This window comes from Macrotis lagotis, chromosome 5, assembly GCF_037893015.1.
Source record: "Macrotis lagotis isolate mMagLag1 chromosome 5, bilby.v1.9.chrom.fasta, whole genome shotgun sequence".
Classification (NCBI taxonomy): Eukaryota; Metazoa; Chordata; class Mammalia; order Peramelemorphia; family Peramelidae; genus Macrotis; species Macrotis lagotis.
Genome location: NC_133662.1, coordinates 248,421,587 through 248,449,182, shown reverse-complemented (window position 1 = coordinate 248,449,182; position 27,596 = coordinate 248,421,587).

The following is a 27,596-nucleotide window of genomic DNA, read 5'->3' as shown; positions in this document are numbered from 1 at the left end:
GTTGAGTTCAAGTGTATATTTAGTTTCCATGCTATGCAGCCATCCTGTCCTCTCCTATTCTTTTCTCCTTTGTCCTCCATCATTTCCAACATCAGGGTCCTTTCCAGGATTTCAGCTTCAGCTTCAGTCTCTGATCCTCCAGTGAATATCATTGAATGAATTTTTTAAAATCTTGATTGATTTCACCTCCTTGCTATCCAGGGAGCTCTTCACAAGTCTTCTCTAGCACCACCATTTGAAAGCATTGATTCGGTGGCATTCAGCTTGCCTCATAGTCTAACTCACAGTCATGCTTGCTACTGGAAAAGCCATTGCTTTGATTATACAGACCTTGGTTGACGAGGAGATATCTCTGTTTTTCAATATACTTTCCAGATTCACCAAAGCTTTCCTTTCAAGGAGCAAGCATTTTTTAATTTCATGATTGTAGTCACTATCTGCAGTGATCTTTGAACCCGAGAATATAAAATCTCATAAAGGTTTTATGACTTGCTCTGTGAGTCCCTCCCCTCAAAATATTTACCTCTTCTTTATTTTGTATTTAATCTCAATTTATGCATACTCTTCCACTCAGTGGATACTAAAAGTTCCTTAAGATTTTACTTTTGTCTTCCTACAGAATAGTCATTTACCCAATGCTAGTTAATTGATTCATTGATTCCTTTATTGTTTTTGTTTTGATTTTTGCAAGGCCATGAGGTTAAGTGACTTGCCCAAAGTCACGCAGCTAGTAAGTATCAAGTATCTGAGTCAGGATTTGCACTCAGGTTGTCCTGACTCAGGGCTGATGCTCTATCCATTGTACCACCTAGCTGCCCCCTTGATTCATTGATTCCTAATTAAGGTCTCTAGACACTATGTGTTAACTTGTTAACACTATGTGTTAACTATGCACTAATTTGACCTATTATTAGGCAGAGAGTACACGGCAGGCTCTTTTGTTGGAGGGGGAAGGGATGAGAGGGTCCTTTCCTCTAGAGCTAGATCTAGAACCTATAACTGGCTGATTGAATTCTCTGCCTCATTTTTCTTTCTCCAAAATTTGCCTTTTGGGAAGAGTGAGTAGTCAGCTGTCCCCATGGCTTTGATGAAGAATCAAGGACCAAGGAAACAAGACTCCTGCCCCTTCTTCCCCCCATCCCCAATTCCTCCCCCACCCACATAATAACTAAGTTCTAGATCTAGGGGGGGCATCAGCGTTTACTTAGCCCAACCTCCTCCAAACTCACCCAGCCTCAGAGATGAACATGGAATCCAAAGGTCTCTGCTTCCCAGGACTCTTCCTCCAGGACCAGCATGCATCCCCTCTTACAGATCAATTAACTAATGTGCATCTTGAAGGCAATTTCATCTTTAGGAAGCTATTCAAAGGTAACTCTCTCTGGGAAAGAGCACTGGAGCTTGTTGTCAGCTAATCATGTATGTAACCCAAGTCAGGTACCCTTAGAGAACACCCAGAATGCAGTTTTGCTGGGGAAGCAGACCCCTGGGGAAGTTCCATCTGTAGTCGGGGAGCTTGTAGCTAAGCCCTGGACAACTCCTTTGGCACTCCCTGGGGTATGGGACCAGGGGTTAGGCTTGTTAGGCACTTGTAGCTGTCAGAACCAAAGAACAACAAAGGCTGATGAGAAAAGAAACCCCCTTTGGAGAGGCCTGGAGCCAGGCCCATGTTTCTGGCTCTGCCACTAACAGATTACACTCGTTGCACAAAAAGACTTGCTTTGGTGTGCTGCTGGGCCTCCCCCCTATTCTTAACTAATTCAGCTGTTCCTCCAGAAATGGAGACAGGAGCCCTGCAGATCAAGGGGGAGGCCTTCGGCTTCTCAGAATTCAGCTCTGAGAGCATCCCCATAAATATTTCAACCAGGCTCACTTGGTTATTCATGGAACAAAATGAAAGGGAATTATTCAGGTTCCCCCTTTGCCTTCTTTGCAGATTAAAGTTAAGTGCTGATGTTTGAGAGACAGGAATGACAGGCACTATAGTGCCTTGAAGGCTGGCTGGAGAGCTGGGGGGTGGAAGTGAGGGGTCACTGTGACTCAGTGGGATAAGCCCAACTCCTCTGGAAGGGTGCAAGGAAACCTCTACCCCTTTATTCTAAAACAACAGCTTCTAGATCTGCTCTGCCTCTTTTTGTGCCCAATATTCTGGGGAGCAATGACAAGAAGACCCTTCAGAGGATCTGAATTATGTGTGAGACCTGGACAAAGTCACTCAACCTCCTTGGAATTCAGTTTCCTCATATATAAAATGAAGGGACTTGACTGGGTAACTTTTGAGGTCCCTTTGCAATTCGGAAACTATGATCTTATCATCCTGTCATCCCAAGACTCTCATGGTGTGGTCTTCCCTCTAGGATGAGTTGGAAACTACATGGCTGGGGTTGAATGTCTCTTTCCTGCTGCTAAGTCTGCCCAGTCCATGAAGTGACTGAGTTGGGGTGGCAAGATGCCCTCATATGTGCAGTTATTATGGTTATAAAAGAATCCATTGCTCTCTGACTCTATCTCTTTCTCCCTCCCTCCCCCTCTTTAAATAAGCCCTCCCCATCCCCCACCCACCCCCCACACATACCAATAAAAGAAAACCAAAGAGTAACAGAAATAAACTCTGCCAACCAGTCAAGGACTAAACAGAAAGATGGAGGCTGCAAGAAAAGTTCCTACCAGGGAAGCCAGGTGAAGCCATGATAAACAGACCTGAAGCCTGTGGGCACTGGAAAGTCAAGACAGGGAAAACAGAAAGAAAAAAAGAAAGCATCAGCTATCATAGAGAAATGCTATATATTTGGAGAAACCCCCAAAGTACTAATGCTACAATGAGAAAGAAAATGTCAGGGGTGGGGAATAATGGTCTGGCCACAAGAACCAGAGGAACATAAAAAGAAATTTTAAAAGGAAAGAAAGAAAGAAGAATTGGAATTAGAACTTTGGGGGGGGGGGAGGAGAATAGGAATAGAAAACCTCACCTAAAGAATGACCTCCTTGACAAGTGGGATAGGGGCAGCTAGGTGGCCCAGTGGATAGAGCACTGGCCCTGGAGTCAGGAGGACCTGAGTTCAAATCCGACCTCAGACACTTAATAATGACCTAGCTGTGTGGCCTTGGGCAAGCCACTTAACCCCATTGCCTTGCAAAAACCTTAAAAAAAAAGACACATAGGATAGTCAGGATTCATCCATTCTAAGAAAAAGCAAAGACGTTAGAATATAACTTTTAAAAATTGAAAAAATGTAGGTAATATCAAAAAACAGCTAACTGAGCATACAACATAAGGAAAGAGAAACTTAAAAAAACACTGGGCTCTCTGAAAACAGGTTGAGGAAAGATCATCAAAAAATCATTGGCTCCCTGAAAGCAAGGAACAGACAAAAACCTTGATTCTGTCTTTTAAAAATCAGAAAAGAAAATAGCCCAGAGGGCAAAATGAATACAGAAAGAATCCTTCTCCAAATGAGAAAAAAAAATAGAGGAAAGACCAGAAGGATTCTTTCATGATGATCTCCTCAAAGAAACCCTAGAGTGAAAACATCCTGAATTGTCAAACTCAAATTTCAATGTTTTCAGGTCAAAGGAAAAGAACAGTGTTGGAATTGGATATTTCAAAAAGGCAAAAAATAAAGTCTTACAAACCAGAATAATTTATCTTTCAAAACCAGGTCTAAGGTGGGAGGGAGGAGACTAATAAAAGAAAGGACTTCAATATTCCTGATGAAAAGAAGTAAAGTTGAGTAAAAATATGTGGAATGTGATAAAAAGAGTTAAAAGGAACCTAGAAAGGCAATTTGGTTTAGTCGTTTCTCAGTAGTTTGATGCTCAGTAATCCCTTTTGGGATTTTCTTGGCAAAGATACTGCAATGGTTTGCCATTTTCTTCTCCAACTCAATTTTCAGATGAGGAAACTGAGGCAAACAAAGTTAAGCAACTTGCCCAGGCTGTCACAGCTAGTGAATGTCTGAGGTCAAATTTGAACTCAGGTTTTTCTGATTTCTGAACTGGCATTCTGGGGCACCACCTAATTGCACGGGATAGAAAATAATCTTATATATACATAATTGTTTCCATGTATTCTTCCTCATTAGATTTCAGAGACTATTTTTGTCTTTCTTTGAATTCTTAGCACTTGACGACTGACTGACATGTAGTAAAAAATAAGAATTGTTTATTGATTGATTATACGGAGGGCATAAGCCAGAAATATTATTAGGTCTATTTTTCAGAGGATAGAAAAAGAAGAAAATTACTCATGTGTACAAAAACAAAACAGGTTTTTGGTTTGACAATTAGAGAATAAAAGAGTTTCTTTTAACTGGGGAGTAACTATGGTATAGGAAAGCAATGAGATATCATACCTTAAGAAATGATGAAGGGGGGGGGCGTCTAGGTGGTGCAATAGAGAGTACTGGCCCTGGAGTCAGGAGGACCTGAGTTCAAATCCAGCTTCAGACACTTAATAATGCCCTAGCTGTGTGGCCTCGGGCAAGTCACTTAACCCTGTTTGCCTTGCAAAACCCTAAAAAAAAAATACCAAAGTCAAGAAGGAGAATAAGAAGTCTGATTTTGAACATGACTAATGCGGGACTTGATTTTCTTGACTAAATGCATTTGTTATAAGAGTTTTGTTTTAATTTCCTCTTTTTTCTAACTGGAGAGGTCAATGTGAGTGAGAAAGGGGAATAGGGAGAACCTCTTTCCTCAAATTAGAAGAGAACAAATTAGAGGGGAAACTAGAACAAATTCCAGATAAGAAGGAAATCTTTGAAATTTGCATGTTTATCTTATTATATATATGTAAAAGGAAAAACAAGATCGATATAATATTTTCAGTTTCATGTATAATCTTTTATTCCTTGATGGACATAGACATGGCCATTTTATCTAGTGTTTGTTGAGTCTAGCAGAAAAATCAGCTGGAAGAAAAGATGAAAGAAAGGTTCTATATGTAGGAGATATTTTTGATTCAACAAGGAACTGGAAATAAAGGGAACACCCCTAAATAGAGGGATAATTGAACAAATTATGGTCCTTGAATGTAATAGAATGCTATTGTATTGCTTTTTAGCCTTAGTTTCCCCCCCCCAGCTTTTTTTTTAGGGTTTTTTGCAAGGCAATGGGGTTAAGTGGCTTGCCCAAGGCCACACAGCTGGGTCATTATTAGGTGTCTGAGGATGGATTTGAACTCCAGGGCTGGTGTTCTATTCACTGCGCCACCTAGCCGCCCCTTAGCCTTAGTTTTTGAAGAGGATTAATGACATCTTGGGGGTCTTGTTTTAACTTGCTCCTGAGTTACAATTAAGTGGAAGTTAGGAGTGAAGGAGAATAGTAATGGTGATGCACCCATCCTGCTACCCAAAGAAAAGAGCATCAATCAGACAATTACAAAATACACAGAGTACAAATGACAAATACAAAATACAGAAGAGAGAAGAAAGTTCAGAGATAGAGACAAGCAGGCCAGTAACAGAATTATGGTGTTACATTTAGTGTGTACTTTAAAAAACAAACTGTATAAGAGATTCATGACTTCATAGAAAATTCTCTTTTTCTGTCCTTTGTATATGGAAATGATAATGTCTGTTGATGTCTTCAAAGTTCATAATAAAAAAAGAAAAAAAATCTCTTGATGCCTGGCAGAGAAATGACAGTATGAATAAATAATAGCTTGCATTTATCATCACACTTCAGTTTGCAAAGCACTTTGCACATATTATCAGTTCCCAGATCACAACTTATCTCTGCCTCCCCATCCTGGGAGCACATTGATCATTTCTTCTTCTAAGTCCACCAATGAGGTTCAACATGTTGGAACCTTCTTCTCATTCTTGTGACAAAGGGAATTGCAATCTCATTAAAAAAATGTAACCTGGTCTCCTTTCCTTCTCCAAGGTCTGTTGAAAGAATTGGTCTTATTGTAAACATTCCATGAATATCAATAGAGAACAAGGGCTCCCTTGGTCTTACCTGGAACTGACCCATTTTTTCTGAATATATATGAATCATCAGATCATCAATCTATTATGGAAGGGAATTTGAAGGTCATCTAGTCCAATATTCTCATTTTATAGATGAGGAAACTGAAACTCAGAGAAAGAAGTGACTTGGCTAAGGACATATAAATATTAAATGGAAGAGCAAGGATTTGAACCAAAGTCTTTTGATTCCAAATCTACCCCTCTTTCCACACTGCCACAAAGCCTTCTATATATTTCTCCAATGACCTTTATACCTTCACAGCTCTCATTCTGTATAATTATTTATGATGTGCTATAACCTACTCCCACTCACTATGAATCTTTCCACTGCCCTTTGGGAGATTCTCAATTTCAGTGATTTAGATTTTGTGAGATTCTCTGACATAACCATAGAATATCTCTGAAAGAATATTGGTGCTACCCAATCAATCCGTCAATACAAACCATTTATTAATATCTACTAAGTAGCAGGCCACTACTAGGCACTGGGGATACCAGTCGGACAAATGAAAAGATTTCTTTTCTAAAAGAGCCACTTCCCTCAAGCTCTTGCTTTAAAGATCAGGCCTTATTTCAGGGAGAATCTAGGGTTGATTAGTAGAACCCTTTCCTTGAAAGGCAAACCAGCTCTTCTCTAGTTTCTATTTCAATTTGGGTTAAACTTTGTCTGTCCAGTATTTGTTCTGATGGAGCAATCTTTACCCTGCCCATCCAATTGTGTTGATAAAATATGTAAATAATAGTTATCATCTACTTGGTTTTTTTGCCTTCCATCTCTAGTTAGGTCAAACATACTCTTCTGAGTGATTTTTCATCTCATTTAGGAGACTCCACAGTGTCCAGGGCTTGAATCAATGTCAATATCAGTCCCAAACTAAAACACCTGAACTTCACCATCCCTCCTAGACTTGGACCCTAGGCTTGAGTGTCCTCCATAATCCAGTCCCAGATCACCTGACTGTTTCTCTAGCCTTCTACCCCAGTCATTTTGCCAGGGACCCAGCCAAGGAATGGACATTCTAGACCTCTTGCTTTGAGTACTGAAAACAAATCAATACTGCCATTGCTTCTCAAAAAGGGAAAGAAAATTGTCTCTCCTTTTCCTCACAATCCTTTTCCCTAGCTATGCTATCTTATCTCTTAGAATATAAACTCTTTGAGGCCGAGGGCCATCTTGCTTTTAAATTTGTATTTCCAGAATTCAGTACAGTGTTTGGAAACATATTAAGCACTTTAAAAATGTTTTTCATTCAATAATAATCAGAAGGTTGTTGAACAAAATTCTCTATTATTCCATCTTTTCAATATACTTTCATGATTTTAACAGGTGCATGGGAGCACTGTTGAAAGAAATCCTTTTAGGTGGCCTTTTGTTCTGAAACAAAAAAATTAATTATCAACAAATCAGTCCAATGAATTTATGTATTGCCTACACGTTTTAGCCAATTAGGTGAATGTTAAAATATGGACTGATATATATTATCATTTGTAAAAGTCTGCCTGTTCCTTATTCATACCCTATTCAAGGATGTTCTCAGATTATGGAAAGACTATTCATGCAGAATTTTTACAGAGATAGACAGTAGCTATCCAGCTTTGCGATTGCTGATATTTTCTTCTTTTTCTTTTCTGTTGGTAATGAAAAAGTCTGTTTATTTCCACACCTTCAGAATCTTCCTTCCTTTCAGATACCCTGAAAATCAATCCTTCAACACCCTCAAAATTATGTTACTTCCATTACAGACTTCCTCTGTATATAATTGGTCTATTCTAACTCCTTCTCCTGTCTTTGCTGTCTTAAATGCAATTTCCACTTCCTAACTCTTCCACATCTAGCAATTGTGATATTAGCATCCAGATGTGGTAGCTCCATTGTCCTTGGTGGTAAAAAGTATTTGTGGCAAAAATCTAGAGATCTTTTCCATTTTTTATCTGCCATTTTTATCTGCCATTTTTATCATCCTTTTAGTTCCAAATATAAATGTCCCAGTTTGGTTTTAGACTAAGCTATTTTTAACTCATTATCCCCTTAACTATATCTCCTTGTTTTCCAAGATGATGAGGCTTAGAATTTGTAACTGCCTTTCTCTTGAAAGTTTCCCAAAGAGAGGTACCATTTTAAAAAATGGAGAAATAGATTTAGAGACATTAAGTTATGGTAGCAGTGAATGCCCAGCTAGTGATCATTAAAGGTAGAATCCGAATTCAGTGCTTGTTTGATCATCATTCTATCAACCATTTCATCCTGTCCTTCTGAAAGAATGGGATTTTTCAATGACATTTAGTGATTATTTGAGACATTGTCTGTGAAGTGAGTGTTTCTCCTCCTCCACTCACTCCCCCTTTTTGTCAAAAGTAAAGAAACATTTCAAGGGGTGTCCCTGATTAGTTTTCATCATCATTATACCCTCTGGAGGTTGTCAGAAGAAATAAGAGAAGGTATGATGGGGACAATCAGCAGGATGATTTTTAAACTGGATTTAAGACTGAATAGACTCCAGAAACCTTAGATTCCATAGTGAAGAAACCAATTACATTTCAGAACATTTTTAGTATTCCAAGACTCTGAACTAAGGAAATATTGTCACCATGGTAGCTGATAGCAATTTGTCTCTTAGAATAGTAACCTTATATTTCAAGGATTCGGGATTTCATCCACCGTCACACTCTTTCTTTCCATGACTTAGTAAATGGTCTTCCTGAGTTTCTGGTGACTGAAAAAAATTCATCACCTCCTGGTCCATCAAAAGAAAATAGTAAATTGTTGCTTGACTTTGTAGTAACTGGTAGGAAGTAAGTATATAAATAAAAGCAAATGTTGGTTCAGAAAAGTCATAGTCCCTGAAACTAATCAATAGGCATTTATTAAACTCCTACTATGTGTCAGACTCTACACCAGACACCGATGCAAGGATTGTTTTACTTTTGGCATGGTGATCCAGTTTCCATTTAAGTCTGGTGCTTTTATGTTTGTGTTGGCTTTTATTTTTTGAATTTAAAGTATATTTCATTTTATTTTCAAAGTTCAATCTTTTCCTGATCTCTTCCACTTTCCCCTTCTTTTTTTGAGAAAGCAAGAAAAACAAAACCTCTGTTACAAATATATATAATCAAGCAAAATAAATTTCTTATTTGCCACATATAAAAAAATTATTTCAATCTGGACCCTAAGTTTCTCTTATCTGTCAAGAAGTTCGGAGGATGAGTCCTCAGAAAATTTGTGGTGATGAAAGTCCCTAATTTTTCTTTCTTTTAAAAAATGTGTCTATGTGAGTGTATGTATGTGTGTATGTATGTGTGTTTATATGTCTGTATATGTGTGTGTATGTATGTATGTGTGTGTGTGTGTGTGTGTGTGTGTGTGGTTGTAATCAGTCAAAATTCACCTTCTTACCTTAGTCAATCAAAACAATTTTCTCTGTCTTAAGAAATTGATAGTACGGATTCATGTCTTAAAAATATTTGTTTCATTCTGCACTCTGAGTCCTTCACCTGTCTATCAGAAGGTGAGTAACATTAGTTTTCTGAACTCTTGCTGAGTCATTATGCTTCTGTGTTCAGCATAATAATATTCCATCATATTTATGTATTTTAGCTTATTTATTCATTCCCCAATTTAAATTCCCTTCAGATTCCCATTCTTTGCCACCTCAAAAAGAATCATAAATATTTTTGTATATACTTGTAAATTATTATTTTTGAACTTTTTGCAAGGCAATGAGGTTAAGTGACTTGCCCAAGGCTAGGCAATTATTAAGTGTCTGAGGCAGGATTTGAACTCAGGTATTCCTGATTCCAGGGCCGGTGCTCTATCCACTGTGCCACCTAGCTGTCCCTAAATTGTTTTTCTTAAGATGAATCCCTCTCTTAATCTTCCCTCCTGCTATTATCTTCTTTTCTTTCTCCCCTTTCTCACCTATTTTACTGTTGAATAAAACCCAACTCTCTTTTGACCACTGTGGATTATTTACTTGTGTACCCTGATTATGTGAAATAATTTTCGCTGACTTTCCTTTCCCTTGAACTCTCCAACACAGGAAGCGTTACCCTTCCATTCTCTTTTTTTGCTTTTGTTTTGGTAAGGCACCAGGGTTAAGTGACTTGCCCAAGGTGAGGTAATTATTAAGTGTCTAAGGTCGGATTTGAACTCAGGTCCTTCTGACTTCAGGGCTGGTGCTCTATCCACAGTACACCTAGCTGCCCCTTCTCATTCTTTTCATTTTTATGATCATCCAGATATAAAAGAACCACTCGGCCTAAGGCTTTTTGAAGGGCATTCTGGATGAAACATGACTAATATTTGGTGAAGAGAATGCAGAACATCTCCTATAAGAGCCATCCTGGGTTGGTTCTAGAGACATTCTTGGGAGAGACACAGGGACAGAGGATCCTTCAAGGATGAGAAAGATTTTGTTATGAAGAACATGCATGGGAAGTTGACCATATCTAGTCCCAAACTTGCTTAAAATTCAACAGCAAATCTGCTTTGAATGGGCATCTCTGGGGGGGAAAAGTTTTTTTTTTTTGTTTCTTTGAGAGGTTTAGAGTTGTTCTTACTCCCTCCCAGTTGAAGTACTCATTCATTCTTCTGCATTTGTATGTACATTTTAATATGTTTAGCTTCTTCTTTTGGCTATTTTGCTTAGATAAATGCGTTTACTCCCTATTTCATCTTTCCAAAGGTCTTTTGTATAACCTTAGGTTGGTGAAGGAGAGCTAAGTTGCTGGGAATACTCTCTTGTTGAAGAATGACTGGGGAAGTGACTTTTGTTCTGAACCTATCTACCTCTAGACCAAAGATCTTTGAAGGGGACAGATAGATTTAACTTTAGCCCAATATACTTTTCAGAGACTGGAGGAAAGAATATTCAGCCTTAATGATGCTCCCAAAGTTTACCTACCTTTCATCCATTAGTATTCAGGCAGTGTAGATATAATCTATCTCTGCCAGATGCTCAGTAGTGATAAAAAGATAAGCAAAAAATATTCCCTGTCCTGTAGGATTTCACCATCTAGTAGGGAAGGGAAGGCATATGTAAAAACTGCAGTAATGACAATAACAATAATTATTATTATTCATTTTAATTTTATTTATTATTATTATTATTATAAACATAACAAATATCAGCAAAGAAACATCTCAATATACAAAGAAGAACAGAAGAGAATTGTGCTTTTGAATTACTCTCAGATAGGTGAACAGGAGCTCAGAGAAAAGCTTAAAAAAAGGAAGCTTGAAAAGGATCAAAAACATACTCAATGGCCATTTTTATTAAAAAAGAAAACAGCAATGACAAAAAGCTGCATGCTGCACCAAAGTTCACAGTCATAAGATTTTTAAATTCTGTCTGTATTGTACTGTTCATGCTGCTGACATCCATTGACTTTTTAATGTAAGAGTGGACATTTATTATATTTAGAAAATATATTTATTAAGTATATCATTTATATATTACACATACAATATGTGGACATATATTATTAAATGTATGTGATAAGAAAATGGTCACAGCCTAACTGTAAAAATTGGTCACAATCACGAAGTTTAATCCAGTTATGCATAATTGTGTCCAATGAATTTACAATAAAGATTAATTCTTGATTTACCTGTTACCATCTTACCTCTGGATAAATTTAGGTAACTCAGCTTCTTTCTCTGTAAAAAGAGGGGGATTGGACTCAGTGATCTCTGACATTCCTCCTAGCTCTAGATACATGATCCTATGACCTGGGTTCAAATCTGATTTTTAAGGCTTCAGGTCTGACCTTGGGTAAGTCATTTCCGTCTATCATCCTCAGAGTCTTCATGTGTAAAATGGATGTGATAGTCTCTGAAGTCCCTTGTAACTCTCAACCTGAAATTCTTTTAATTTATGAGCTGAGTTATTTCCACGTTACTAGTGGGGGAAGGAGACAATAGAAATGTCTAGAAATGCATGGCTGTTTGGAGGTGGCTAGAATTTGAGAATCATCTTTGGACCCATAACCTGGCTTGTCTTTTCTTGGCTGGCCTTTCAATCAGCTACCACCTGCTCAAGAAACATCATCCTACATGAGTGTTCTAGCCCATGCAGGTTTCTGGCTTTTTATGGCACAGGCTGGAAAGCATCCAGACCTGCATGATCTTTAGAAATTAGATTGTTCTACTTGCTTGTAACACGACAGCTCTTCAGGATGAAATGATGCTGCCTGCAAGGCATCTGGCGCCATAGTTTTTCTTTCTACACTATGATCAAGGGCTTGTTCTCGGCTGGGCCAGGGCTCCTGGTTTCATCTCAGTTCATCTCATGAGAGTAGGGCCAGATGGAGAAAACATTTGCTCCAACATTTAAGACAAAAAGAAAAGAGGGAGAGATATAAATATAAATATATCACACCATATATCAGCTATTTTATATAAACATACTGTATCATATACATGTGATAAACATATATATGTATAATGCCTATGCACATATGTGCATGTATATATAAATGTCTGTATATATACATATATATATATATATATATATATATGTCTGTATATTTATATGGATACATAGAATCACAGATTTAGAGCTGGAGGGGACCTTAAAGATCAAGCTGGTTTGTTGTTCCAGCTTCACAACCCTCTCTTTCCCATTTCCACACCTTTCCACAGTCTGTCCCCTAGGCAAGGAAAGTCCTCCTTCTTTACCTTCATCTCTTAGAATCACTAGTTCCTTTTTCTACAAGTCATTTCCCTGACCCTTCTCCTCCCTTATCCCCAGATTCTGAGGCCACTTCCTCAAATTATTTTGTATTTGCTTTTTTTTATTTTTGGTTTTTGCAGGGCAAATGGGGTTAAGTGGCTTGCCCAAGGCCACACAGCAAGGTAATAATTAAGTGCCTGAGAGCAGATTTGAACTCAGGTCTTCCTGACTCAGGCTGGTGCTCCATCCACTACGCCACCTAGCTGCCCCATTGTATTTACTTTTTAAGATAATATGTGGGCATATTTTTTCCTCCAATAGAGTGGGAACATCTGGAAGGCAGAAATTATTTCTTCGTTTCTTTCTTTTTCTTTTTTCCTTTTGGTCATTGCCTGGAACGTAGGAAATACTTAATGATTGTGAGTTATTTGATCTCATTTTACAGATGATGAGAGTAAAGTAGGGAACATGGTGTGGTCACAAAGTTAGTAAGCATTGGAGTAAGGATTCAAACTCAGAAACTGGGGTTTCAGAGTCAGTGCTCTTTCCCCTGGAAAGACAATATCTTTCTTTTGTGGTCTAGGATAAGGAATTCTCTTTCTCAACCAAAATGTATCAGGTATTCCCTAGGAGAAACATATTCACTGCTTTCTCATATCTGCTTCATTCCTTGAAGTGTCGTAATACAAAGACTTAAAAGCCATAGATCCTGAGTTTGTATCCTAGTAAGGTGCTATAATACTTAGGTGATCTTGGCTGGGTCACTGACCCTCTCTAGATCTGTGAAATGGAAGGAGTGGCCAAATAAATAGATTTCTAAGGGTCCCTCCTACCTTTGAATCTGTGACCTCTGTGATTCTGGATAAGTTACTTTCCCCCTTTCTATGTCTCAGTTTCTTAATCTGCAAAATGAAGGAGGTTGGATTAGGCGATCCTTCTCGCTATATGATTTCATTATCCCCCCTTAAGAGATCTTGTCCAGGGTCGGCTAGATGGCGTAGTGGACGGAGCACTGGCCCTGGAGACAGGAGTACCTGAGTTCAAATCTGGCCTCAGACACTTCATAATTACCTAGCTGTGTAGCCTTGGGCAAGCCACTTTAACCCCATTGCCTTGCAAAAAAACAGAGACCTTGCCCACCTTGAGCCAGTCATCTACAAAGATAAGAGGGGTTGGATGAGATGGCACCTGAGATCTCTTTCAGCTGAACATCAGTGATTCTCACTGTTCTACACATTTAGCCTATCATGGAGTTGGGTGACACAAAATTCTGTAGGAGCTAGATCAACAGGCTGATAGTGAGCTAGTGTTGAGTGAAAAATGCCTGGTTTTCCAGTGTCATTAACTCAGCTTCCTACTTCGTATCTGAAGTCTACCTAGAAATCAAAGAGTAGAAAAGTATGCAATGTAAATTTAATATAGGATAGCTAATTATTTCCTCCTTATGCATAGAAATGCTAAATGGAAAGTGTTCACTTGAGCACATTGACTAGAAATTTAAATATGGAGCATTTATTATCACTACAGTTATGATCTCCTAGTTTATAGATTAAATAGAAGAATATGAAGCAATTTTCACAACTGCTAAATCAATATTTCATGTACAATGATGCTAGAGTCTCTAAAGTGTTTTACAGTTTGCAAAGCACCTTAGAAACAGGATCTTTTTCATCTTCGCAGCAACCCTGTTATTACTATTCTTTTTTTTTTTTTTGCAAATGAGAAAATGGAGACACAGAGGTTACGTGACTTTCTCAGGGTCCCTCATCTATTATGTGTCTGAGGCTAGAGTTGAACTCAGTCCTTCCTCACTCCAAGTCCAATACCTTCACCATACTACCTAGCTGCTTCCATAGCCCTTTGTATTATCCAAACGATTCCCTCCAAGTAGTATGTCTACTGGCAGTTCTGGTCAGGCTGAGCTCATCCTTCTATTGGTGGTCCTCTACGATGTGAGAATTCCTCTTTGTCAGCTCTACCCAAGGGACGTGGGAACTATGACCTCCTCAACTCAGGAGGCTGCCTCCAAGGTTGGAAATGCCCATTTTAGGATGACTACCTGACCACTTAGGGTCAGAAAATAAAGAAAAAGAATAGGATCTATGGATCCAAAGTGCGCCTGAGTCGAATTGTGTGTTCTAGCTCACATGAGAGAGAGTTCCTTGCTACATATTTCCGAGACAGAAAGGCAAAAAGTGAACTGAAAAGTGTTTTTAACTGATAATTTTAAAGGAAGTTGTCCACAGTGGGGGAAAGTCAATTTTCTTTAGGTTTTTACAAGGCAATGGGGTTAAGTGGTTTTCCCAAGGTCACACAGGTAGGTAATCATTAAGTGTCTGAGGTTGGAATTGAACTCAGGTCCTTCTGACTCATTGCACCACCTGGCTGCCCCGAAAGTCAAATATTTCTGGTATGAGCTTAGTATCAAGGCTACATGAGCAGCAGAGTAGAGGAAACAGAGAGATCGCCTTAAATCCAGGAAGACCTGCACTCAAATCCTTCCTCTGACATGTATTGTTGAATGAAATTGGGAAACCCACCTAACGATGTAACAACTTTCTTAGTGTAAAAGTTGCGCAGATGCTAGCTTGAATTGGTAGATGTAGTTTACTCATCTGGAAGTTTCATGTATTAATGAAAGCACAGGGCTAACTCCCTTTGCTTTTCCTATCCAATAAATACAGGCAACTAAGAGAAACATTAAATTTTTTAAGAATCACTCTCAAATAAATGGGGGTCAAAGACAGTTCTCAAAAGAATTGCAAAATATTAGCTACTATATAAAAGAAATCTATATCACTAAAAAGAAAGGAAGTTCAGTTGAGGAACACTTTGAGGTCTTACCACCTGCTCAACTAATTGGAAAAGATTCAAAGGACAAAGGTAATCAAAATTGGAGGGGCTGTAGAAATACGGACTCATGCCTTGTTGTGAACTGGATCAACCACTCTGGAAAGTAATTTGGAATTCTGTGAAGAATGTAACTAAAATGTCCCCACTATGACCCAGAGATCCCATAACTAGGCATATACCCCAAAGGGGTGGATATTCAAAGTCCCCAAATATGTCAATATATATATATATATACATATATGTATGCATGTATATATATATATGTATATATATATATGTATATATATATAGCTGTAAATGGTTAATGCTAAGAAATGGTACTAAAATAGATTCCATTGAATGCTGAATGGCTACACTGTGTTATATGAGTGTACTATACTCTAAGAAATAATGAATGATAGATATCGAGAATGGATAAGATTGATGCAAAGAAAAGTAAGTAGAATCATGAAAACCATTATATATATATATATATATATATATATATATTACTATGAAATCAGAAAGAATAAAACTAAAATAATCAAGGTCATATACTGCACAATTATAATCTTGGCCTCAAAGAAGAGATAGGAGATGACAGATAAGTAATATTGGGGAAAAATGATAGCCCACTCAAAACTGTTTTAAGAAACACACATTTTATTTATTTCACCAAATGTTTCCTAATTATGTATAAAATTTTAAAATATTTATTTTTAAAAATTTTGAGTAAAATCTGTTAGTACAAATTGTTAGCACTATCAGACAGCTATATACATTTTGGTGTATTGAAGCCTTTTTATTTTTAGCCTCTTGGATCCCTCCTCACATTGTATGCTTAAGTAGGGCTAAAATGAATAAATGATTTAGACTTAAAAGGTGATATCACAGACATAGGTTTAAGAAATCTTATTGCCACTCACAGGAGGAGGAGGACAGCTGTTAGAGAGGACAGTCTCACTGTTTAGTCCCCTTTTCTGTAGTGAACAGGACACAGTTGGGGAGGGGAGGAAGCAAAGAGCACTTCAGGGCTCAAACTTTTATAGAATTTTAGATAAAGGTCCAACATGATACCAATGGGAGACTTTTCTCTTTTTTGGAGGGACCAGTAAAGTGAGTGCATTTTCTAAATTACCTAAAAAGGAATGCAAAATGATGGCACCAGAAACTAGAAAACTTTATTCTGACTGTACCAATCCCATAAAAGCCTGAAGGGTGGTGGCGGGGGATAAACGCAGTTTTGGGGTTTATCAGTCATGACATACTTGCATCATTTGGATCTTGAGGAAGACCAGTCAAACCAGGTTTCACTTGCCACCAGCACCTCTTCCTGCTTCTTTGCATGTAGGTTTTGATCTAAGGATCTTCGCTCCAAAATCAATGCTATTTTTTTTAGGTGTGTGTGGGTTTTTTTGCAAGGCAAATGGGGGTAAATGGCTTGCCCAAGGCCACACAGCTAGGTAATTATGAAGTGTCTGAGGCTGGATTTGAACTCAGATACTCCTTACTCCAGGGCCAGTGCTCTATCCACTGTGCCACCTAGCTGCCCCCTGTGCTACCTAGCTGCCCCAATCAATGCTATTTCTACAGTTCCATTCTGTAGCTTCCTCATTTTGTGGATGAGAAAACTGAGGCCCAGAGAAGTAAACTAACTTGGTTAAATAGGGAAAAATTGGGAGAGCCTAGATTAAATCTCAGATTCCAAATTTTCCCACTGAACATTCCATAGAATAAATTTACAAAGTATATTTCTTGCAACAACTCTGGGAGGTGGGTGGTAAAGGCATAAATATCCCTATTTTACAGATGAGGAAACTGAGGCCCAGAGTGGCTAATGTTAGGGTTGAAACTGTTTCCTGATGCCTGTCTAGTTTGCTTTTTGCTATCTACACAGCCTTTAGGTGTATCTAGCCAGCATCACTCAGTCTTAAATTCTCCTTTTCTGATCACCTAGTGATAAGAGTAAGATGGCAGATAATGGCTTCTGTTAGATATCTTGAAATATTTACAAGTATTTAACTATATGGAAGATTCAACATGGACATGTTAAATAATTAATTTTCTTTGTCCCCAAAAAACATAATAATGTCCCTCTCTTGGGATCATAGGAGACAGTCAGACTCTGACCAGAAAGCCATAAGAATAAAGGGTTATAATTCTGTACATGGAGCCTTGATGAATAATTTAACTTGCAGTATTTATGTAGTTTTCATTCATGAATATTTCAAAGAGTTTATTGAAAGCTATATACTTGAGCTATATATTTAGCATAGAAAAATTATAGTTCCCCTTGACCTTAAGAAGAGGGAATAGAAATTTGCTGAAGATTAGTTAGTAATAGTATTTGCTTGCAGTTAATTTACAATATGCTTGAATATCTACTACACATAGGGCCCTCAGCACCTGGGAGGACATAGAAGAAAAATGTTTGATCCTTGCTTTAAGAAAGATTAAAAGTGAATTATATCAATAGAGTGAAAGAATATAACAGGTCGCAGGAAGAATGATGTATCATATATCAGCGGATGTGGAATGAGTGGAAAGAAGATTCCTTCAAAGTTCGGAATCTGGGTGAATGAAAGGATGATGATGATGATGATACCAACAATGAAAGAGGAAAGGCAGAATAGAAAGTATGTTTAGAAAGGAAGATATATCTGGCATAGGATGTGAGACTGAGATGTAGGTGGGACATGCAGATAGAGAAGTCTAGCACATGACAATGTAGAGATGTGGTCATGGAGATCAGGGGAGAAATGAGAGTTGGATATTGAGACCTAGGAGTCATAAGAGCAAATGACCATAGATTTAGAAGTAGACAGGACCTTAGAGGTCATTGAGCTGAAGCCCCTTGTTTTTGCAGATGAAGTAACTGAGTTAAAGAGAGCTTAAGTGACTTAACCACTTTTATGAAATGGGATAAAAAAAACCCTAGAATTTTCTGTCTCAATAAGTCACCTTATGCATTAAACCATATTACCTCCCAAATTTACATATTTGTCAATTTTGTAAGGCCACCCACAGAAGAAGGTAAGTTCCTTGAAAAGAACTTGAAAAGTTTTTTGTTTGATTTTGAATCTCCCATAGGCAATCATAGCTCCTAACACATTTTGCTGCTGTTGTTGTTTAGTCATTTTTAATTGTAGCTAACTTTTCGAGATCCCACTTGGAGTTTTCTTAGCAAAGATGCTGGAGCGATTTGCCATTTCCTTCTTCGGTTCATTTTACAGATGGGGAAACTGAGGCAAATAAGATGGAGTGACTTATCCAGGGTCACACGGCTATTAAGTGTCTGAGGCTAAATTTGAACTCAGGTCTTCCTGTCTCCAGGCCTGGTTCTCTATTCATTACACAAAGGGCTCTTAAACCTGCTCAATTTTCTCATTTTGTTCCTCTAACCCCAGTCCTCTATTAACAGATGCCAAAATGGAAATTTTGTGACTTGACTGATGTTTACAGTCCCGAAGCTGGGACTAGTACCATAGATAGGCCAGAATTAGGATTAGTCAGAACCTCACAGATCCTAGAGTCCAGTCTTCTTCATTTCATACATGAAAAAACTGAGGCTTAAAATCACACAGGTGGCAACTTAAAGAGCTGGGAAATTTGAAGTCCCATATTAAGTCTCCTTATTAAGCTCTCTTGCCATTAACCTCAGGCCTCATGGGGGGGAGGGATAGCCTGATTGTCCATGCTTCTTCTCCCCCCCCCCCATGTAGACTCCCTTGGCTCACAAAATGGAATTCCTTATTATTCTTGCAACTATTTATGACATGTTCAACATCCCTTTAGCTGGTCAATTATTCATTCTAAATTATGTTCCTCCTAAGCTAAAGACTAAGTCGCATGCAGCTGCAAGCATCTTGTAATTTATTACTAGCCTAATTCCTGTACTGTTATTTAGTGCCTGGGAGTGTTATATCAAAAGAGTCATTAATACCTTATTTACTTTTTATATTTAAATTCTTTCCCACAAAGAGTAAGCTAGGCCTTTGGGAGTATGGGGAGGAAGAAGGATGCATTGAACTGGGTGAATCTGGGATAGCAGGTAAGGATAGACAGGAGTTTGCCACTGAATAGCTATAAGTTAACACTGTATTTTAGAAAAGGCAGGGCTTGCTCATAGTACCAAACAGAAGGAAACTAGCCCCCTCACTCCATGAAGAATAGGTGAGCAATGAGTATGCTGAAAATGAGGTTAAGGGGTGGCTAGGTGGCACAGTGTCAGGCAGCCCTGGAGTCAGGAGGACCTGAGTTCAAATCTGACCTCAGACACAATAATTACTTAGCTGTGTGGCCTTGGGCAAGCCACTTAGTCCCATTTGCCTTGCAAAAACTAAAAAAAACAAAATGAAAGAAAATGAGGTTAAAAAAAGAATTTACAAATTTTTGCTCCTCTATGACATAGGAAGATCTTCAATTAATAGCTAAGACATATATATGTAGATACATTCATATATATTATGTAAAATAGTCATAATAGATAGATAGATGCATAGATACATAGATACATAGATAGATATGTGTGCAGTTAAGTAGCACAGTGGATAGGGCACCAGCCTTGGAATCAGAAGGATAGGAGTTCAAATCCAGCTTCAGACAACTGACACTAACTAGCTGTGTGACCTTAGGAAAGTCATTTAATCCTGATTGCCTCACATCCAGGGTCATCTCCGGTCATCCTGATTCATCTCATCAATTTACCCAGATGACGTTGGAGGAGGAAGTGATGCTGGTGACTTAGCATTGCATCTCCCTCACTCAAATCCAATTCATGTGCTTGTCATGGCATCCCAGATGTCATGGTTTTCTTCTGGAATAAAGGACAAATAATATTATTTATGTGTGTATCTATGTACATCTATGTATATGTAGATGAAATATGTTATATAAGTGTATTTATACATGTATCATATATGTATATATATATATATATATATATAGAGAGAGAGAGAGAGAGAGAGAGAGAGAGAGAGAGAGACAGTTTTAAGCTGTGCAAGGCATCTTACAAATATTATCTCATTTGATCCTCACAATAATTTTGGGAAATAAGTTCTATTATGATTCCCATTTTGCAGATGAGGAAACTGAGAAAGGCAGAGGTTAAGTAATTTGCCAAGTAAATAACTGATATCAGATTTCAATTCAGATCTCCCTGACTTCAAGAGTCAAACTTCATGAAATTATAGGGTGGCTAGCTAGCAGTCATCTGAAGAATCAGTCATGTCTTTAATATTTTAAATTTAATTTTTTAAAATAAACTTTTCAGGGGCAGGTGTGACATAATGAATAACAAGCTGGCTCTTCCTTTAAAATATATATATGTGGATATATACATACATGTGTACTCTATGCATATATACACATGATGATGCTTGTCCTTTGTATTTGATAAAAACCATGACATCAGAGAGGTGATGCCATGACAAACAAGTGAATTGAATTTGAGTGAGGGGGCTGTTACATCCCCAGCTTCACTTTCTCCTCTAGAGTCATCTAGGTCTTAGTGGCCAGATATGAATCAGGATGACCGGAGATGGCCCTGGATGTGAAGTAATCAGGGTAAGTGACTTGTCCAAGGTGAAACAGCTAGTGAATGTCAAGTGTCTGAGGTTGGATTTGAACTCTGATCCTCCTGATTCCAAGACTAGGGCTGTATCCACTGCATCACTAATTACTCCCATTTAACTAGCCGCACATTCACCTATCATGATCCCACTAAGCCACCACCTGCCTCTACCCGATGAATAATAAAAGCCAAGAATATGATAATATCATTTATATAGTGCTTTGTTCGGAAGTTGGTTTTTGTATATTTATGTTGAGAGTGGGTTCAGTGTTCTTTTTATAATTGTATCTCTGGTCGTTAGGCACATAATAATATATAAATGCTTTTCCATTTCATTCCATTTCCATAGAATTTCAAATTGTACCAAGAGTTTTCTGAATAAATGCCCTAAGAAGGAGGCGATTCAGGCATTATCATCTCCATTTTATAGATGACCAACCGAAGTCATTTGTCCAAGCTTGCTAGAACCAGAGCCAGAAGGGGCATGCAGTTTTCATTCCTCCAAGTCCACCACATTTCCCTTAACCCCACACTGCCTCTTGAATACTTTGAAAAGATTCAGGGTTGAAGGTGGTGAATCTTGAGGGCCTTCAAGAAGTGGGAATGAATGATTCACCCCATTCTCACCTATAGTCAGGAGAGTGATCTGCCAAGAAAGACATTTTACAACCAAAATCCAAGATAGTACTTCTGCGGTTTGGGGAGAGAAAAAGGCTCCTGGGGCCTGGCCAGTCAGCAGCTTCACAAAGTAGGAGCTGAATTTATATGGGGTTGTCTGCACTAACAAGCAAAAGAAGGTTTGAATAGAGGTCCATCTATTCAGCTGAGTATCTGCTGAGTCTTCTGCCCTTCTTCCTCCACAATCTGTCTCCAGCCTTCTTTTCTGACCTGCTGGTTTTCCTTCTTCTTCTCTCTCTGCATTTCACCCAGACTGTTCTTTGTCCCTCTTCGTGCTCCCCATCTAGATATTGGCTTATTCCCTAGGACTGGAATTTCTTCTTTTGTTCCCTCAATGACCCCTGAGATCCCTTAATACCCATCTTCTCCAAGGTTTCTTCCTTCCATAATGTCTGCTCCATCCAGATCTCCATCCTTCTTTCTTTCTTTTTTAATCCACTGATGTATTTTGTAGTGGGATATTGAAAGTCATTTGTCTGGAGGAAGAAAGTCTTCAGTGCAAAGGAATCTGGGTGATGTGGAACCTGAATCTTTTCCCCTCCTCTCATTTCTTTTTAAAAAATTAACATTCATCCTTATAAGAATTTTGATTTCCAAATTCTACCCTTTTCTCCTTCTTCACCCATTGAGAAGGCAAACAACATGATATCAACTATACATGCAAAGTCATGCAAAATTCTATTCCCATATTAGATGTTGGGGGAAAAACAAAATAAAAATAGTATACTTCAATCTCCACTCAGATTTCATCAGGAACTGAATGGATCTCAAAGTTCAAATAAGAAGGGAGATATCACAAGGATGAAAAAGGCAGCTTAGCTCATCCTTGGAAGGAGACATTCAAGTAGTCAAATTTGTAAGAGTAAAGCAAAAAAGGAAAGGTGAAGGTTCTTAAACTTTTTGTGTACCCTTTGGAAGTCTGGCAAAGATTATGATTGGCCAGGAAGCTAGGTGAGGCAGTAGACAAGACATCAGACCTAGAATCAGGAACTCCTGAGTTCCTCAGTGAGCTCAAATACTTATTGTGTTACCCTGGAAAAAAATCACTTACCCTCTGTTTGCCTCAGTTTCCTCATGTTTTGTCCATGGGAATAATTAATAATTTATTTAATAAATATTTAATAAAAATAAGACCTAAACTGCAGGATTGGTGTAAGAACTGGATAAGATAATTCACAATGTCTGGCACCTAGTGGGTCCTAAATATACATACATGCTCAAGAACAGCATCAAATCTGGTCCAGTTAAGAATCTTTACTGTCAAGGAAATGTAAAGGAAAAGCTGGTACAATGTCCATTTTTTTGAAATCTTTTAAGTATTTAAAAATTTTAAAAAACATTTTTCAAGATTCATCCATTTGCAAATTCATAAATCACATATTTTTCTACCAGCTTCCCTTCCCTCCCTCTCCCCTTGGCAGCAAATAGTCTGGTAAAGTTGTACATGTACATTTATGTTTAACCTATTTACATATTAGTCATTTTGTGTATGAGGAATTAGGACCAAGGGGAAAGAAAGAAAACCATGAGATAGGAGGTAAAAATATAAGAGAAATTTTTTAAAAAGTGAGCATAGTATCCATTCAGATTCCGTCATTTTTTCCCTCTGGATGTGGATGGCTTTGTCCATAGCAGTTCTTTCAGGATTGTCCTAGCTCTCTGAAATGCTAAGAGGAGCTGCATCCATTCTAGTTGGTCCTCTCATAATGTTGGTGTTAATGTGTACAATGTCTCTTGGTTCTACTCTTTGCTCCGCATCAGTACATATAGTTCTTTTCATGCTTCTCTAAGGGCTGATCAATTGTTGCCTCTTATAGGACAAGAGTACTCCATAACATTCATTTGCCATAATTTGTTCAGTCATTCCCCAATTGATGGGCATCCCCTCAACTTCCATTTTTTTTGTCACTAAAAAAACCTGCTCTAAATATCCTTGAATATGTGAGACTTTTCCCAATTTTTAAAATAATTTCTTCTGGATATAAGGCTAGTATTGATATTGTTGGGTCAAATGGTATGAACAGTTGTATGTTCTTTGAACATAGTTCCAGATTGCTATCCAGTTCACAACTCCACCCACAGTACATTAACTTCCCAATTTTCCAACATCCTCTCCAACATTGATCATTTTCTTTTCTTGTCATCAGTCAATCTTATAGAGGTGAGGTGGTACTTCATAATACAACTTGCATTTTAAGCAGCTTCCTCCACCCCTGTGCTGCCCTTAATGCCCTATCACAACCTTCACAAGGAATATCACTGGAGTCATAGGAAACTTGGAGAACTCTTCCCTCCTGTAGAAACAAAGACAAAGATACAATTGTCTTTTTTCTCTTTCCTTCTCCCTCTCTCTATTAACCCTTTGCTTGGGAGTTAAAAAATGTTAAATTCAAAGTTTTTCTGTTCTTTAAAGTTCATTTATGTCTGGTTTTGAAAAATCAATTCATATTGATATATAATCTCTTTTTTAATTAATTTTGGACTTGCACTTATATAAAGCGATCAATGCGAGTTGCTTTGGATCAGTGAGCTTCATTATTTGTGAGCAAGAAGTGGCAAAAAGGAACAGAGACAAGTGAGACATGTGAAACAGAGACACAGAGAACAGAGGTTCTTCCTGAATCATGGGATTTTCATTTTGTTTGGTATCTCAGGAACCATATGAAAGAGAATGCTATTAATATATGAAAAAAGGCTTTCCAAAGAAGGATAAAATTTGAACTGGTGGTTTCCCCTTAGGCAAAATTGAGTAGGAAGTAGTTTGACTGTCTGATGGGAGCTGGATAGCTGCATCCCCCATTCATGGACCAAGAAATGCTTTTGTAGGAGTCCAACAGAGTGAAAACAACAGAATAGGTCAAACTGAATGAAAGAAAAAAAGAGAATGCTTAATCAAAACTGGCAACCACCATATTCCAACTATTGGAACCAGAAAAAAGTGAGTGAGATTCCAACTCTTCTCTTCCTGAACCATATCAGCAGGTAAATTTTGCTGCCCCATACAAAACAACCTGGATAGATTCCCACTACACATTTATCTTATGATAACAAGTATCATGTAAATTCGTGTGGTGTCTTATTCCTTTTTAGATGGTAACGTCCATGGGAAAGGACTTGGTCTTATTTAACCTTTGTATCTCACACAATGAGTGCTTAAAATGTTTTTATGTTAAACTATAGATATAATTTACCTAGATTTTCAGCAAAGCTTTTGATAAAGAGTCTCATACTATTCTTATGGGGAGTGTGAGGAGATGTAGACTAGATTATAATGCAATCAGATAGATTAGAAGCTAATTGGATGGCTGGAATCAAAGAATAGTTGATTTTATTTTTAAATTCAATTTTGGTTTATTTTCAGTTCTAAATTTTCTCTTTCTCTTGCCTTGCCTTCCCTTCCTGCTAATTAAGAAAATTAAGAAAATCAAAACTTATTTCAAGCATGTATAGTCAAATTTCTGCTTTGAGCTAAGTTTAAAAATAAACAAACAAACCTCAGTGTACACATCATCTCTCTTGGGGGTGGGGTGAGGGTAGGTGGCCTGCCTTATATGAATTCTCTAAAATATTTTGTCATTTTGTTGATGAAATTTCTGAAGTTATTCAAAGTAGTATTACTGTTACTACATAAGTGTTGTCCTGGTTTTGCATACTTCACCTCGTATCATTTCAAACAGGTCTTCCCAGGTCTTTCTGAAACCACCTCCTTCATTTCATATAGCACAATAATATTCCATCGCAATCATAGACCATAACTCGATCAGCCATTCTCTAACTGATGGGCATTCTTTCAGATTTCAACCCTCCACTCAAAAAAAACTGCTCTTTCTATCTCTCTCTCTCTCTCTCTTGCTCCCACTGAATTGTCCAGGTGTTTTGCCTTCTGCTGCAGCCCAAGACTAATTTCTACTGTTAGTGAAGTACAGGATTAGAAGGCCAGGTGGAAGTCTTTTCCCTCCCAGTCAACGCGACCAGATCTTAGACACTTTCCCATCAACTCTAATGAATTGGTTTGCTGCACAGCTGTCTCAAGTAACAGTATAATTTGACTCCAGTGGGCACTGGGGTAATGAATACTCTGTGTGGTTAAATATTATCATTAGCCTTCCCCATGGTTTGAAGAGGAAAAGACCTGCCCCCAAACTTTCAGAGTGATGCTTTCAGATTTAAGGGGAAGATTTTGGAAATCACTGACTCAAACAGAGTAGCGAGTTTTCTATATTTTCCATTGTCTTCAATGGTCAGAATCACTGAGTAGTCAGTACCCAGGCATCAGAACATTTAGTGTATCTTGAGAGTTGGGGTTTCTGTTTAGAATTTGTCTCTCATACCCTTTCAATTCATCCCTTCTCCTACTCTATTTCTTTCTCAGGAACTGAGATAATCAAATCATTGTTACCTTTCTTACTCCAAATGTTGTGGCAATCGATTTCCTATGACTTCTGACTTGTATGTGGCTTGTGATGAAGCGCCCTCCCTTGACTCCCACTCACTAGGCCTCATATCCAACTATGACTGTGCTCTCTTGTATCTATCTTCTACTCTTCCCTACTTTCCCGATTTGTCCCCGGACCCTCTGTTATTTTTGAGCAAATAGCCCTTCATATTAGACCTGTGACCTGAAACATTTTCAAATATATTTGGTATTTTATCTATAGGTGTCCTTATTCCTTCCTTTCCCCAGTGGAAAGACTTTGAGGGCAGAAACTATTTCCTTTTGTCAGTGCCTAGCACCTAATAAATGAAGAATGAATGAATGAATGAATGAATGAATGAAAGAAAACTTAAATATTTACTCTCTTTATTTCTTAGTCACTGTGCTAAACATAATAGTTACCAAAAATAAAGGCAAACTAGACCCTGCCCTCAAGTATTATATATTCTAAGAGAGGAGATAATGTGTATATATTTGTATAATAAATACACACATTGCAAATAGGTGACACTTACACATTTTTACTATGTAAATATACACACACACACATACACATTATTTCCTCTGTTAGAACATAAGTATCTGAGGCCAGGGACTGTTTTCAGGTTGTATACATGCATATAGGAGCAGCTAGTTGGTGCAGCCGGGCACTGGCCCTGAAGGACCTGAGTTGCAATCTGGGCTCAGACACTTGCCACTTACTAGCTGTGTGACCTTGGGTAAGACACTTCACTCTGACTGCCTCACATCCAGGGTCATCTCTAGTTGTTCTGACTCATCTCTGGCCACTGGACCCAGATGGCTCTGGAGGAGAAAGTGAGGCTGGGGACTTAGCACAGCCCCCATCACTCAAACCCAAATCACTTGCTTGTCATGGCACCACCTCTTTAATGGTCTTCTTCAAAACGGAGGACAAACATCATCAAACAATGCATGTGTATATATTCCACATATATATGGCATGTAAATGTGTTTACATTTATCTATATGAATATCTACACAGATTCCCAGTTATACATATGTACATATGTACGTATAACATCCTGCATGCACATACATTTTGTATATTTTGGACCTGGATTCAAATGCTGCCTTCATGATTTGAGTGACTTTGGGCAACTCATTTTACCACTTTAAGTCTCAGTTTTCTCATCTATAAAATAGACTCAATGACCCCTAAGGTCCCTTCCAGGTCTGAATCTATACATCTATGAAGAGAAAACACAATAGATGGAATTACAAAGTGAGGAACTGAATCCAGACAAAGCTTTAGTATTTTGCTGAGAAATCAGGCAGGTCTCAAGCAGGGCTGTTATTTAACTGAGACTCTTTCCATTTCTGATTTTTTTGTCACCAGAGATGAATTGTATTGGTCTGCAGGATCTGTAGGCTTAGGAAAAACTGTTGTCCCTCCTGTGCTCTTCTCAGCAGCATCG